Source organism: Natator depressus, chromosome 6 (assembly GCF_965152275.1).
Source record: "Natator depressus isolate rNatDep1 chromosome 6, rNatDep2.hap1, whole genome shotgun sequence".
NCBI classification, from domain to species: Eukaryota; Metazoa; Chordata; order Testudines; family Cheloniidae; genus Natator; species Natator depressus.
Genome location: NC_134239.1, coordinates 119,664,794 through 119,679,226, shown reverse-complemented (window position 1 = coordinate 119,679,226; position 14,433 = coordinate 119,664,794). Strand labels below are relative to the sequence as shown.

Below are 14,433 nucleotides of genomic sequence, written 5' to 3'. Positions count from 1 at the left end.
GCAAAACCGAGGACCCTAAGGGGGGGGGGGCTGCTGAATGACAAAGGGCAGCCCCGCTGCGCCAGCCGGCTCCATCCTCCCTGCCAGGCACGCTCCCCGCTGCTGCAGCGTGCCCGCTGGGGAAGCATTCCAGCTGGGGCTGGGGGCAGGGGGACTTGGGAAGTGTAGTCCCAGCTGCACCGCGGCCGTGGGCATGGCAAGGCGCCGCCGCACTACAACTCCCAGCAGGCGCTGGGGCGGGGGAGGGTCTCACCGAGGCCAGCGCATGCGCAGTCCCGGCCACCGTGTATCCTATTAGGCCGAGCGGGGATGATGTCACCTGCAGGCTGGCTAGCGCCCGGGCGGCGGGGACGGGAACTGGCGGAGCGGCTGCTCGGGTAGGCAGGGCTGCGGCGCTGGCTGCTAAGGATGCCCGGGGTCTGCAGGTAAGGGCGGGCGGCGGCTCTCGCTCTCCCGCCGGGCCAGCGCAGGGGCGGGCTGGGCTGGGCGAGCCCCGGGCGCGGGGGGCTGCGCCGAGCCGGGCGCTCGCTCCCAGCCCGGGGAAAGTCGGTCACGGCTGAACCGGCCGCTCAGGTTGCGGGTGGGACCGCAAGAGGACAGCGCCGGCTCCGCGGGTGGCTGCCGGCGCGGAAAATGGCTGATCGCAGGCGGCTTCTGCGGGGATGCCCCCTCGCCAGCGAGGCGAGCTTTCCACCCCGGGGGCGGGCGGGCTGCGGGAGCGACCCTCCCGCCGGGCTGGGCGAGCAGCTGGGGCCGATCAGCCCCCCGCCTCCTCCGGGCGGCAGCTGCATCTCCGCCGGGGGCCGGCTAACAAAGAGGGACGTTCCCCCTCGGCTCCGGCGTGGGCGCTGCCCCCGGAGCAATGGCCCGAGCCTGGCTCCCAGCGGGCGGCCGGTCAAGATGCGGCGGCGAGCCGCACCTGGGCGTCAGGGGCGCCTGAAACGGAGCGGCCAGGCTCGGGCGTCCGAGCTCCCTGGGGGTGTGGCACCGGAGCGCCTCGGACCCCCAGAGGGGTGTGACACCCGCGGTGGGGTGGGGTGGGGCTGCCTCTCCCCAGGATCCCAGCCCCCGCAATGTCCTGGCCCGCTCGCTGCCCCCTGCCGAGCTCGGCGAGCCCAAGGCAGGGCTGGGGCTTGGCCGCCTCTCGCTTCTGCAGCCCAGTGCCGGCGGCGGCCCCGGGGAAGCCGCTGGGCGGAAAAGAGGCGAATCAGGTTTCCCCAGTGGGTGACACTGAAACTGCGGCCGGGTTTCCGCTCCCCGGGCGGAGGGCGAGGGCGCCGGGGGGGGCTCCCGTGGGCTCGAGCTCCTGGGGGCTCGCTTTGGAGCCCCGCCGGGGCAGGAGATCAGCGGTGAGCCGGGGGCGCTGGACCCTCGGCAGGGGGGAGCGGAGAAGCACCTGGCTGCTCCGCATCCTGACTAGCTGTCGTCAAATCCGGAGCGAGCTGGGCTGCAGGAGAGTGTCTGCAAGAGCAGGGGAGATGGGGGTGGGTGGGTATTATGACTCTGGTTGCTATGGTTATTCCTGCCACTGGAGCCTCTAGTATTTCCTCTGCTCTGTCTTGGGGGGGCTCTTGCTCATAGCTGGGGAGGGTGTGGCTAGTGGGTGTGCCCAGTGCCATCCCCATTAACCTAGGGGTGTCCTTCCTACCGTCGACCTCCCCAGAATACTGGAGGAAGAACAGCAGGGCTGGAGTAAACCGCAGACCTGGATCTGCCTCCCCATTGTACAGACCGTGGTTTGTGTGAAAAGCAGCCTTGGAAGCCAGCCGCCTTCTGCTCCCACTGTATCCCCCATGAAACTGGCCAAAGGCTGGTATTGACATGGCTGCCGTCTCAAGCAGTGGCTCATGGGCTCAAGCTCCTCGCCTTGGCTTGCTTGGGCATCTGTGATCTGGCCCCTATGGAGCCACCAATGAACCCCCCACCTCTAGCTGGCAACCTTCTGCTGACTGGAGAGGGGAAGCCACTGACTGAGAGAATAAAAATGAACAGCCAGGAGAGGGGTGAACAGGAGCGGAGGAAGATGGGAGAGGGAAACTGAGCGTGGCTGCTGCACTTGGACAAGTCGCAAATTGAGATGGGGGAAGTACACGGTGGCCTCTGTCAGTGGGTTGGGAACCATTGGCCTAGCTGTTTCTCTTCCCCTCTCTACTTACTGCTCCCCCTTGGTTGCTCTCGCTCCTTTGTGGGAGTAAGGATGCTGTGCCTACCTGTTTATCTATTGGCATCTGAACAGACATGTAGGGAACATGCATGATACCCCACAGGGTGTTTCTGTTTATCCTCCTGCTGACACAACCACTTACTGATGATTTGCGGCAAGAGGAGTGTGAGTTGTAGGCTTTTAAACATGATTTTTACAGACACAAGGTCCAAAACTTGCTTTTCAAATACACTTTTCCTAAGTCTCCAGTTGTCTGGCTGGTGGTTGGGACAGTCTTTGAGATGCATATTGTTGCTAACAGAGTAATGGTCATCATTTATGGAGTATCAGGAAGAGTTCCCGTCACTCTGCAAAACTAAGACAATAAGGTCCCCTCCTCTGAGGACATTACAGTCTAACTCAGCATTACAGTAGTGTGTGATGGGGGGAATTACTGTGTATACTAGCTGTTGTTGTTATTATTTGTAATACAATATCCTAGTTATGGCAATGTCATAGACCAGGATCCCATTGTGGGAGGTGATGTGCAAACAGAACAAAAAGAGGGTCGCACTCCAAGGGGCTTACAAACGAAGTTATGAAACGCCAGTGTTAGAGGGAGAATGGGCGTGTGGTTCATGCATAAGACTGGTGATCTGGGATCTACTGCAGATTTGCTCTGTGACCTGGGGTAGTCACTCAAGCCACAGTTTTCAACAGTGTCCATTCATTTTGGTTGCCCCCATTTTTCAGTGACTAATTTGACATTGAGGATCTGATCTTTGTTGGGTTTTTTTTAATGTTCAGTTTTTTAGAGGTGCTGAGTGCCTGGACCCCCAACACCTCTGAAAAATCCTGATTCCCTTGGAAGTCAATGGCAAAACACTTATTAACCCCAATGAAGTAAAGATTTCATCCTTAGTGTCCAAAGATGAATGCCTAAAAGTAGTAGCCACTTCTGAAAATGCTACTCATTCAGTATTGGACATTATAGCTTATGTGCTGGGGAATGTTGACAGGATGCTGGGGCGTAAATAACAAAGTTTTAAGGTGGAACATCTATTCCTCGCTTCCCCTCTAATATTAAACAACTCAATGTACCAGAAGAAATGTCTCTCCCACTCACACATCTCCTCAGTTTGACCCTTGAGAATATCTTCTAGTAAAGTAAAATGCCAAAAGATCTCTGGAGGACTTTAAAGATAGAAGATCCATTGGTTCAAACAAGTCCCACTATCCCTTGTGTGGCTAGATACCAGCCAGAGAGGAGAAAGAAGAGGTGTAGCTGTTGGGGCAATGACCCAGATGATGGTAGTCAGAAGAGGGCAAAATTATAGTTTGTTTCCTTTTCTAACTCGGATCTCAAACCAGTCACGATCCACCCTGATGCCTCAGCTGTCCTGTTCTGCCAATTTGTCCCCTAGAGGTTGATTTTGATATTGCATGCTAAATCTCTTGATACTGATTGTTCCAGCTTTCTTTTTTTTCTCCTGCTAATAATAGCCCACCTTAATGTATTGGTCTCGTTAGGGCTGGTATGGCAACCCCCATTTTTTCATGTTCTCTCTCTCTGTGTGTGTGTGTGTGTGTGTCTGTCTCTTCCTACTGTATTTTCCACTACATGCATCTGATGAAGTGGGATTTAGCCCACGAAAGCTTATGCTGAAATAAATTTGTTAGTCTCCAGGGTGCCACAAGTACTCCTCGTTCTTTCTTCCAACTCTTTGTGAGCTATAAATGTCTGTCTCCTTCCACTTTCTGGAAGTGAAATTTACAAACTACATTTCTTCATAGCAATGATTTCTGCTAGGGGGATCAGTGAACCGTCTTCCTGCAAGTGCTGAATTTGTCAGTTCCATGAGGATTAAATTAGTCCCACAGTGTCAGAATCTGTTACCTGAGTCGGATCAAATTTGCTCCTCAAACCGGCAGATTGAACTATGTATGGTATTTATTTTTAAGCCAAACATACACCTCCCATATTACTGTCTTGATTAATCAATTACAGAAGACTAGAAAAACCCCAAGTATAGTACAAAATATGCAGGTGTTGTGTCTACCCTGAATATGTTCTGTTTGCAATTGCCTTATATTGGAACAAAATAGCAAAAGGAACTTCAAGCTTTTCAATTCATTTTGTAACTATGGCCTTGGTCTTCCAAGGTGTGACTTCAGTGGTAGCCGAAGGCACTCCGTGCTTCACAGTTCTGTGCCCTGTTTGCTCCTGGGTTTATTTGTGATTGGAGTCGGCCCCTTTCTCTGGTGTTACTATAGGAAGTCCTTCAGATTCCATCAGCGAACCAGGCATACATCCAGTTTTAATATCTGATTTAGACCCTGTGCTGGCCCCAGTGAAGTAAACAGGATGGGTAGAGTATAAGGTAGGGTAGAATTTGTTCATTAATACTTTAAACTGAGTAAAACCAGTCTCGATCTGAGGCTCCTTTTCCTCTTGCTTCCAGTGGGGGAATGAGGGAATGTAGCAGGAAGATGCTCTCTTTCAGTTACACTCTCTGCTAACACTTCTGTGGCACTCTAGACAGCCCTTCCCTTAGATTCAGAAGATGGGAAGAGGGCAGGGGCGAGGGTGAGACAGCAAGTCTGACTGGATTATGTTTATCTCTTTGCTTGTTTCCCTTCTGAGCTGTCATTGTTTCTATTCACCTCCCAGCTGAGAAGTCCCTCCTACTGAAAACACTCAGGAGGTGCAAAGATATTCACAGCTTCTTGCAAGTCTTGTTTACCTGCTCGTCTGGAACACAACCCCTGCAATCTAGGTTCTTCCAAGTGCCAGGACTTCCCGGATTTGCTTGCCCTTTACATGCTCTGTCTATCAGCTGTTGAAAAAACCAGTGGGAACCTGGCTGGGGAAAGAGGGCTGTGGAGTGTCACAAGCAAAAGTTTAGGGTTTTTTGGGGGAGAAAAGGAGCAGAATGTGCGTAGTTAAACTTATCTTATGTTTCCTGATAAATCTGCAACTCTTGTCGGGCTTTTTAGTAGAAACACTTTTACCCCAAAGTTGGAAACCTTTGAATTGAATAAAGACTCCACATTATTATGTATTTTTTGTGGGGGCTGACCCAGATTAGTGTTAGACTTTTTTTGAGGTTCCAGTTATAAAGGGTTCATGATTCATAGATGTTTTTAATAAATGGTTAGCGTTCAATAGGTTGTTTATAAGCCCTTCTGTTGATGTGCATAGAATCCTCTCTAACACAATCTGAGAGGTCTAACATGCTTATTGTAATATCTATAAATTTACTAAGCCCACCTTTCATAAAGTGTGGTTCTTTCCCCCACCCCGGTATTCAAATATACACTTAAATTGTTAGCATTAGTCGTTCCTATTTCTCTTAAGTGTTTAAAACATAAATTGTCAATCTTTGTATCTTTCAAGAGAGCTCTGGGCTGACTCGCAGTGTCAGAATGTCCTTTGCAGCAATGCTTCATGTATTCATGGGTTTAATGCTTTCATGTGCCACCAGCAGATAAAGTCAAGGCTCCCAGCTGTCATCTTGGGCGATTTCTGAAGCCTGCTTGACAAGATTTCTCCAGGCTTCTTTTACAAACAAGGATTTTGTTGGACACTTGGGTTCCTGGCTTGACTGTCATAATTAAATTGAACTTTTCCAAAAGTTGCAACTACCATGAATCAGCTCTTGGTGCCATGTTAAGCAAGGTGTGCTTCCTCTGTTGTAATTGAATATGACTTAACCAGAGCTGTTTTAAAAATGCACTACAGATTTAAAAAAAAATTACAGCTTTTTAAAAATCTGCATTTTATTGTTGAGCTAAAAAGCTCACATGGATCCGTTTCCAAGTGCTGTTAGTTTCATGCTTTAAAATTCAGTTCATGTCCTTACTGAATTTTTTTCAAAGATAATGTGTGTGTGGTTGCACTTTGTAACAAATAAGTGGGCTATAGAAAGAGGCATGATTTAATCCTGGGACTGGTGATGAAGCTAGGAATGCTCAAAAGTGTCCAGTTCTGATACTGATTCCGTCTGTGGCTTTGGACAAGTTACTTAAACTTGTTGCTTTAGTTTCCCTATCTGTATAACTTAGATTATAGTACTTGCCTGCCACGTGGGGGGGATGTGAGGATTAATTAAAGTGTTTGTAAAGCAGTTAAGTATGTGAGTATTAGCTTGACTAAACAATTGCATTAGTCCCTCCTCCAGTTGCTCTATCTTTAACATTCCATTTAATGCAAGAAGTCCTACCGAGCAGATTACAGAACCACTGGGCTTGCTTTGCTCTCCAGCCCCTCCTTGGTATGTGAGATTGCAATTTGCACAGCACACTCTTTGCTAATAAGGAAGGGTGGGGGGGCAAAGAGGGAGGGAAGTTGCTCACCTTTAGGTAGGGACCGGTGGTGGTATTATTTGTATACAAATATCTAAGAGCCCCAGTCATAGCCTAGAACCCCCTTCTGCGAGGCACTGTATAAAGAGAACAAAAGACAGTTCCCCACCGTGAAGAGCTTACTACTGAAGTATAAAAACAAGGGACAGCAGATGCATGCCGACAGACTGACAGGAGAGTGCAAAGAAACAATGAGACAATATTGGTGAGCATGATAGGCAGTCATCTTTGCACCAGCAGCTTAACAGGTGTCAAGTTCTTTGCTGTGATGCCTACTAAAAAAAAAAAAAAGAAAAGGAGAGGAAGAGGGTTTTTGGAGGAGGAGGTAGTTTTCGGGGTGTTTGTGGGGAGCTCTGCCCGAGCATGAGGGGCAGCGTAGCAGAAAGGTGCTTGTTTGAAAATGTCACTAATGGTGACTGGCATCAGGAGCCTATCTGAGGCAGGAGTCGACATTCTTGATGGTCAATGAGGGGGAAGGGCCTTGAAATGAAGATTAGCAGCTTGTGTTTGATGTGACCGATAGAACCCTGTATCTGTGATAGGAGAGGAGGGGAGGGAATGGATGGCAAGTTCAGGGGAGGGGGACGGTCTGGTTGTATCCTGTCAGTTTTCACTTGGAAGAAATGGAGAACCTTTGCAGACAGAGGAGTGAAGGCAGGAGGAGGTGGCGGTGGGGAGGGTTTGAGGAATGAGTTGCCATTGGTGAAGAGGTGTCTGGGATTCAGTTAAACTGTAGAGGAAGAGCTGTGTAGCGAGGGAGGTGAAAGCACTGGGGGAGGAGAGAACGAATGTGCCATGGAGGAAGTTAGCCTGGTCACAGGATTTCCACCAGCGATGCTCTGCAGAGCACGCGCCGGAGTGGAGGAAGTGGGTGTTGAGGGCAAATGAGGGTTGGCAGGGTGGATCTTCTCATGGAAGAGAGGGGCAAAAGAATCAAGGGTGGAGGAGGAGTTAAGCAAGAACAGAATCAACAACCAGATTGGGAGAAGAAAGGGAGGAGAGGGCGGAGAGCAGACGAGAAGTCCTCAATGCCGGTGGACTGGAAGTCCCAGAATGGCCAAGGGACGGGGGTGTGATGTGGGAGTGACGGATGATGCAGAAAGAGACTGGTGATGCTCAGGGAGGGGAAATGCAGCAGGTGAGAGAGCCGTGTGGGGGGGCGACCAAGTCGAGTGAACAGTCCTGTTAGTGAGTGGGAGTCAATAAGAGGTGAGGACGAGGGGATATGCAGTAAAGGATCAGATGGATCATCGACATGAAAACTGAAGTCACTGAGGAAGCGTATGGGAGAATCTGAGGAGAGAAAGGGAGAGCACCAGGAGGCTAAATCAGACAGGAAGGCTGATGGGGAGGGGTTGGGTGGATAGTAGATGACCGCTACATTTGCCCTGTTACCCTCCCCTAAGGATTGAGCCAGTAGACAGACTTTCAGTGATGCCAACTCTTATGATTTTATTGTAGTCCAGTAATTATTTTTTTAAGCTCCAGGGCCTGGAGTCCTGTGATTGTGAGAATTTCAGCTTTCCTTTCAAAAATAAAATTAAGCTTCTAGCCCTTATGGTTACAGAGAAAAGCCTGAAGCACTGTAAGCATTCTGCAACCTGAAGGCAAATGAAAAGAACCCAAATATATTAGTGTTTGTCTTAAAAGCCATGAGATTTTAACAATCTCATGATTTTTGGAATGCTTGGGTTGGCAATACTGGACTTCAAACTGCAGTCAGGGATTGATAGGTCACTTTGCAGAAGCTGCGTTTGAGCAGGAGGGGGGGGGGAGCTGCAGTGAACGGACACAGGATTCCAGTGTCTTGGCCTTGCCCACTCCAAGTGCAGCGTTTCCTCTTGGACTTTCCAGTGCTGCGGGGCTCTGGCGACTCTTGCACCTAGGGTCATGGAGCCCATTTTTCTCCTCTGAAAGAACAGACAGTGTAACACAGTGTCATGTAGATTTCCCTAATAGGCATTTCATACTCTGGGTTTGTGTACACTGGTATTCAAAATCGTTCATCAGCTTCCCTGGAAAACTATCGCTGCTTTTCCCCTCCCCGCCTCCATCACTGCCCTGAAGGCTGTGGCCATAAGAAAAGCCCCTGGTGGCTGCATGCAAGAAATGCTGCCCTATAAAGCAACGTTTACACTCCCAGGCAGTTAATGCTTGGCAACTGGGTGTCTGGTATCTTGAACAGAAGGATGGCGCTTGGAAATGCAAGAGTCTATTTTAAACACCAAGCAGTGGAAGATTTTAGGGTATTGAAATATTCTGAGACTTTAAGACCAGAAGGCATCATTTATGATCAATTAGCCTGGCCTCCTGTATGAAACAGGCCAAACCATTTCACCCACTGATCCCTGCATCAAGCCAATATCTTGTGGTGGAGCTAGAGTGCTCTGTTCAGATAGGCATCCAGTCTTGATATAAAGACTTCAAGTGATGGCAAACCCACTACATTGCTTAGTAAGCTGTTCCATTGATTAGTTCCCAATGGCTTAAGGGGCAAACTTCTAATCTCTAGCTCGAATTTATCTTCCTTTGGTTGCTAGCTGCTGGGCCTTGTTATGCCTTTGTATGCTAAATTAAGGAGTCCTGTTGGAAATCTCCCTACTTATAGACAGTGGTCAAAGTCACCTCTTAACCTTCTTGATAAGCTAAAGACATTGAACAACCCAAGGCTCACTATAAGGCAGGTTTCCCAGACCTCCATTCATTTTTGTAGCTCTTTTCTGAACCCTTTCAGATTTTTTTCCCCCCCGATATCTTTACAAGCCACAGCAGCCATTACCTCTTGCTGGGTATGGGTGCTCTCCTAGCGTGGCTAAAGGCATTTGTTACAGGCCCTTCTGCATGGCCTTTTTGGAAGAAATGGTATCTTCCTTCCTTCTTCAAGTATTTCTCTGCACACCTACTCCACTGAGAGGTCTTGGAAGGCATCCTAATGGGAGAATTCCACTCCACTGCATGAATGGGGCCTTACAAATTATTTAAGAGCAATTTGCCTTGTCAGGCAAGTGGCTTCACGTCTTGCTTATCAAAAGGAATGTAGAAGGCAATACTTAACTATGCACATCTAGCTACTTGATGGTTAACTAAATCATGTCTTCCATGTTTGTACTGGTTAGTGAGCTTCCATTCAAGCTTATTGGCCCAAGTAGTTCCTTGTCTCGCCCAGGAGGTTTGGGGCTAATGAGGTGAAGTTAATTGATATCACAGACAAGTGTCTCTCTTTACAATGAAGTGTACGTTCTGTGAGGTCTAACCTCCGGCACCCATTGAAGTCAGTGACCATACATCCACCAGCATAAATGGGAAGAAGATTGAGCCTGATGTGTTGTGCTCCAATGAAAAATAAGGCGGTCTTTCAGCATCTGTGCCCATTGAAATACTGAGTCTGGCTAAATACTGCCCCTGCCCACAGAGAGACCCTCGAAGTGAATAGGAAAAATGGAGCCATCTCTTCTAAACTCTACGGGAACCCTCTGGTATAGGGACTCTTGCACCACTCCTTTCCCTGCTGCAGGGGTAGCGGTGAAAAAGACCCAACCAAGACCTGGTGTCATGCTGACTTTCAGATATGGCTTTGTCCCTTTAGAATTGTGTCTAGGAGACAATGTCTTGCCCTGCCCCCAGATCAGTGGGGTACAGAGGGGAGCTTTGATTGACTTTGTCACCACATCCCTGTGTTGTACTCTGTGCAGATTAGCTGTGCTGCCCTCCCCTGGATCTGGCGCATATTTCCCAACAAAGGAGGTGTGTGGGGTTTCCACTGAGCTCTCTGCCAAGATTGAACAGACAGGACAAAATTTTATTACCCAGGATTCTCTTAAACTTGGCAGAACTTCTTAAGATATATCAGGATTTTACATAAGGAGCTGCTGATGCTTATTAGAAAATGCCACAAAAACATCATAGGGTATGTCTGCACTGCAGTTAAATACTCAGCTGGCCCGTGCCAGCTGACTTGGGCTCTCAGGGCTCAGGCTAAGGGGCTATTTAATTGTGGTGTAGATGTTTAGACTCGGGCTGCAGCCCAAGTTCTGGGACCCTCCAACCTCATGGGGTCCTAGAGCCCAGGGTCAAGCCCAAGCATCTATACCACAGTTAAACATCCCCTTAACCTGAGCTCTGAGAGCCCAAGTCAGCTGGCAGGGCCCAGCCACGGGTGTCTAATTGCAGTGTAGACATACCCATAGCCTGCCTTTCTGCTATATTCAGCTGGTTATTTTCTTTCTCTTCCTGCTCTTCATGCAAATGTTGCCTGCCATAAACAGGCTCTTCTGAGTTCATTTCCTTCTGCTTATTTTTCACCTGTCATTTACATTTATCAGTGACAACATAATAATCTCCGTAGCAATTGATTGGGAAGTCATAAAGCAGAGACCATGGCTCAAGGTAGGGAATAAACCACAGCAGGAGGAAAGCAGGTGAAAATAGGGCACATGAACTGCTTATGCTGTTCGATGGCTTCCAAGTTTCCCATCATGCATCAGCAGTCCTTTATTATCATGCGATGTTTGGATAGCGTGCCGAAGGCTATAAAGGGCAGAGCTGCTTTAATATGATCCATAGAATGCTCTGGGCTCCTGCCCTGTCCCATGCTAAAGCAACGCATAGTGGGAAGATGAGGACTATCCCGGATGTGGAAGCATGAATTGCCATGGACATAGAATGCATGAAAAGGTCAGGATGAAAATTAGTATGGGGAAATATAAATTGCTTAGCCAACTCTGGGCCAGACCCTCAGGGGCATGTCTGGGGAAGGGGTGGCTGATGCCAGGAGCCCAGAGCATTCTGTGCTTGATGAACTTCTGATGTAATGCCATCCAGGTTGTCCATTACAAATCAGTATAGATTAGAGCAGCCTTTAGGCTGCTAGAGACCAGTTTGGCTCCCAGCCAGTCCCAGGATTGGGAAGGCAGGCAAGGCAGTTTAGAGCTGCTTGCCCCCACCCGCACGGAGCTTTGCTATGGCACTGCTGCGAGGTAGTCCTGCATTTTGAATGGATGGCTGCTTGCAATGTTGATCCCTTCTGGTCCAAACACGTTTGGGTGATGCTACCTTCCATCACGGTCTCTCTGCCATCTAACTTGCTGCTGTTCTGTAGCTGTTACCTAGTGTATTTTCCTTGCAAATGTATAAGAACCCAAAAGGATTTAGTGCTGGTCTCGGGCTGTGGCGTAATCCATTTGTCTGGCTGGAAGGCTGTCTGAACAAGCAAGTCTTGTTTGCCCCCTTCCCCCCCCCCCCCCCCCCAATCTCCTAGTAAATGGGTGGGACTTAAAGGAGCTGTAAACTCTTGTGTGACCCTATGAAATGTCTCTACTATAAGTAAGGGATGTACAGCTGGTTCCCTCAAGGATGCTTGTGTGTATGTAAGTGGCTGTAAATCTGTTAATTTAAAGACTTCTGTTCCATGACCGACAGGGACCCCTCATTTTAAGATTCCTTTGTGTTTGCTGCTTTTGCTCTTTGGTCGGCACAGTGTCATCTCCTGATATGGGATGAATGCAGACTTGTGTGAGGGGCAAATGCGTCCGTGAAAATTTGTGTACCCTTTTCAGGCCCACCTTGATGGAAACTCTGTGAATGCAAACACTTTACTCTCAGTGCAGTGCCCATGGAAGAGGGACTGTTTGAACTATACTAATCCCTGTTGCCTCCAGAACAACCTTGTTTACAAGAGATGGTATTTCAAATGTGTATCCTGGTAAAATATCTTACGTAACTGATTTGCGTGCTAGACACCAATGTGTGCAAGTGTTTGGTTTTAAAACCAAACATGTTCTCGAATGCAGGAGTTAGTCCACATACCTCCTTCCTTGTTCTGAAATATATCAAGACATTTTGTAGGAGGTTGAAGGCTCTTCTGAGTGTATTGTTCCATTTTTGAACTCCAATTATTTTCTATGAAGATTGTCTGTCTGCCTGGCAAATTGCATGTGAAATAACTGTGGCTATGAAACCACCAAAAACTCAACCAATTGCATAGGACAAAAAAAGGAAACATTTTTATAGCACATTAAATACTGTAATCTATGCAGTCAGTTTACTCTCAGATCCATAGTTGGAAACCAATTTCTTTTAATATTAATAGTTTTCTGGAACTTACTTTTGTCGTAAATGCTATTCTTCCATTTGTGAGGCGCACAAACATTTCTTAATCCACGAATGAAGCAAAACTGCACTTAATTGTTTAAAATTACATGAGATTCTCAATATACTGAGAATCAAATTACATAATCTTTGAATTAATAAAGCATATAATTTCAGTGCAAGAAGTGGGATGTCTTCTCAGATAACTTATGAGAATCCTGTAGAAAATGGTAACCTTTCTATAGTTTGAGATGGCTTTTGTGTAAAAAAACAAACAAAACAAAACAAACAAAAACCACCTAAACTTCTCTAATAAATATACAGGAATTTTATAAGGTGACTGAAAAATCCCATAGAAAAGAGAATTTCCTAAAGTCTAGTTTGTGGGTTTCCATAGAATCCTACAAAGTTAAATCATTATTAAATTCTATAGGGCTCTTCCATATGGCTAGAGGCTTTAATAAGTCAGTATACTGTCATTCTTTCTCTAATATTACATTAACTGGAAGCTAATATTTCTTCTGTTAAGTGATGTGCCAAGGCTGGTGTATATGTTATCCCAGTGCTGGTGAAGTGTTCTACAGAGAGCTGGTTGGAAAATGGTGGTGGTTTTCTTTCCCTACAGAAAATGTTGACTTTTTTTTTCCAGTGAAAAACTGAAATATTTCAACTGAAAACCATGGTAGTTTGATTCGGAAGTGCTGCTGCAGTGCCTTATGGGAGTTGTGGTCCAGTTGTCTTATGTCCCCTTTGTGTATGGGCCAAGCTCCCAGGTAGGACTATGTTGTCCATGGCCTGCCCTGTTGGTGAGGGGAGGTAGTGTGTAATCGTGGTTGCAATCCAGCTGGGGAGTCCAACTAATAGAGGAGAATGGGGATACGAGACAACCGAACTACAACTCCCATGAGGCACCATGATGGCATGTCTGAATCAGAATATATCAGTTTTCATGTGTTTGGCTTTTTGACAAATCAAAATTTTTTGGCAGAAAACACACACTTACTTGTTGGCTGTGAAGAGCGTAACTCAGTTGAAATCAAATTTTCTATGAAACAGTTTCAACAGAAAATTTTCTGACCACCTCATGAGCTATACCTGTCACTGCTAGTTTCATGTCGAGCCCTGGGAACCTTGCAAGGGGATGGGTCGCTGAGCTCGAGTGTCTACACTGCAGCTTTTAACCTGTGAGCCCAACTCAACTGACTTGGGTTTGGAGACTTGGTGCCTCAGGGTTGTTTTTTTGTTGTTGTGGTAGTGGTGTAGATGTACCCAATGATTCTAGGCTATTTCACAGGGGAAAAGAAGTCGTCATCCTCACCAAACACCCATTTCAGCATCTTTGCATCTTTGCTGCTTTTGCAGCCCTGTAATTTAGCTATTGTATAATTTCTAATAGGCAGTTATGAGAATGGCTTTTATGTTGTTTAAATTATTGTACAGCAATTTGAGTGGGCGTAGGCGCCGGGGGAACTGGTAGTAAACCTCCCACTCTGTGTGTTTAAGAAACTTTTATAACAAAAACAATACTTTTTGAATTATATAAAAACTAGGAGCATTTGCCTTCCAGGAGAGAGAACCCCAGCCCCCTGGAATCTTAGTGGCATATTAGCATAGAAGCAATGTGTTCTATCTATCTCTGCATTTATACTCTCTCCCATCAAACATCATAGCATTTCATCACCTTACGGTCACTGATGAACGTAGCTTACCTCTTAGCACCCGATGCAGTCGAGAGAGAGAGAGTGCAGAGGGAACTGAGGCATGGATCACCTAAGGGCCTGATGCAAAGTCTATCAAAGTCAATTGAGTTCTTTTCCATTGGCTTTGAACAAGTCATG

General features: G+C 47.4%; 1 protein-coding gene across 2 annotated transcripts in view; it reads left to right on the top strand.

The window, feature by feature from the left end:
- Positions 1 to 277: 277 nt before the first annotated feature.
- Positions 278 to 14,433, top strand: part of DAAM1 (dishevelled associated activator of morphogenesis 1) — a 188,772-nt gene continuing 174,616 nt past the window's right edge. For both annotated transcript variants that reach the window (XM_074956423.1, XM_074956422.1), the window contains exon 1: positions 278 to 425. The gene's annotated coding sequence lies outside the window, so the exon portion shown is untranslated. The remainder of the gene's footprint in view (positions 426 to 14,433) is intronic.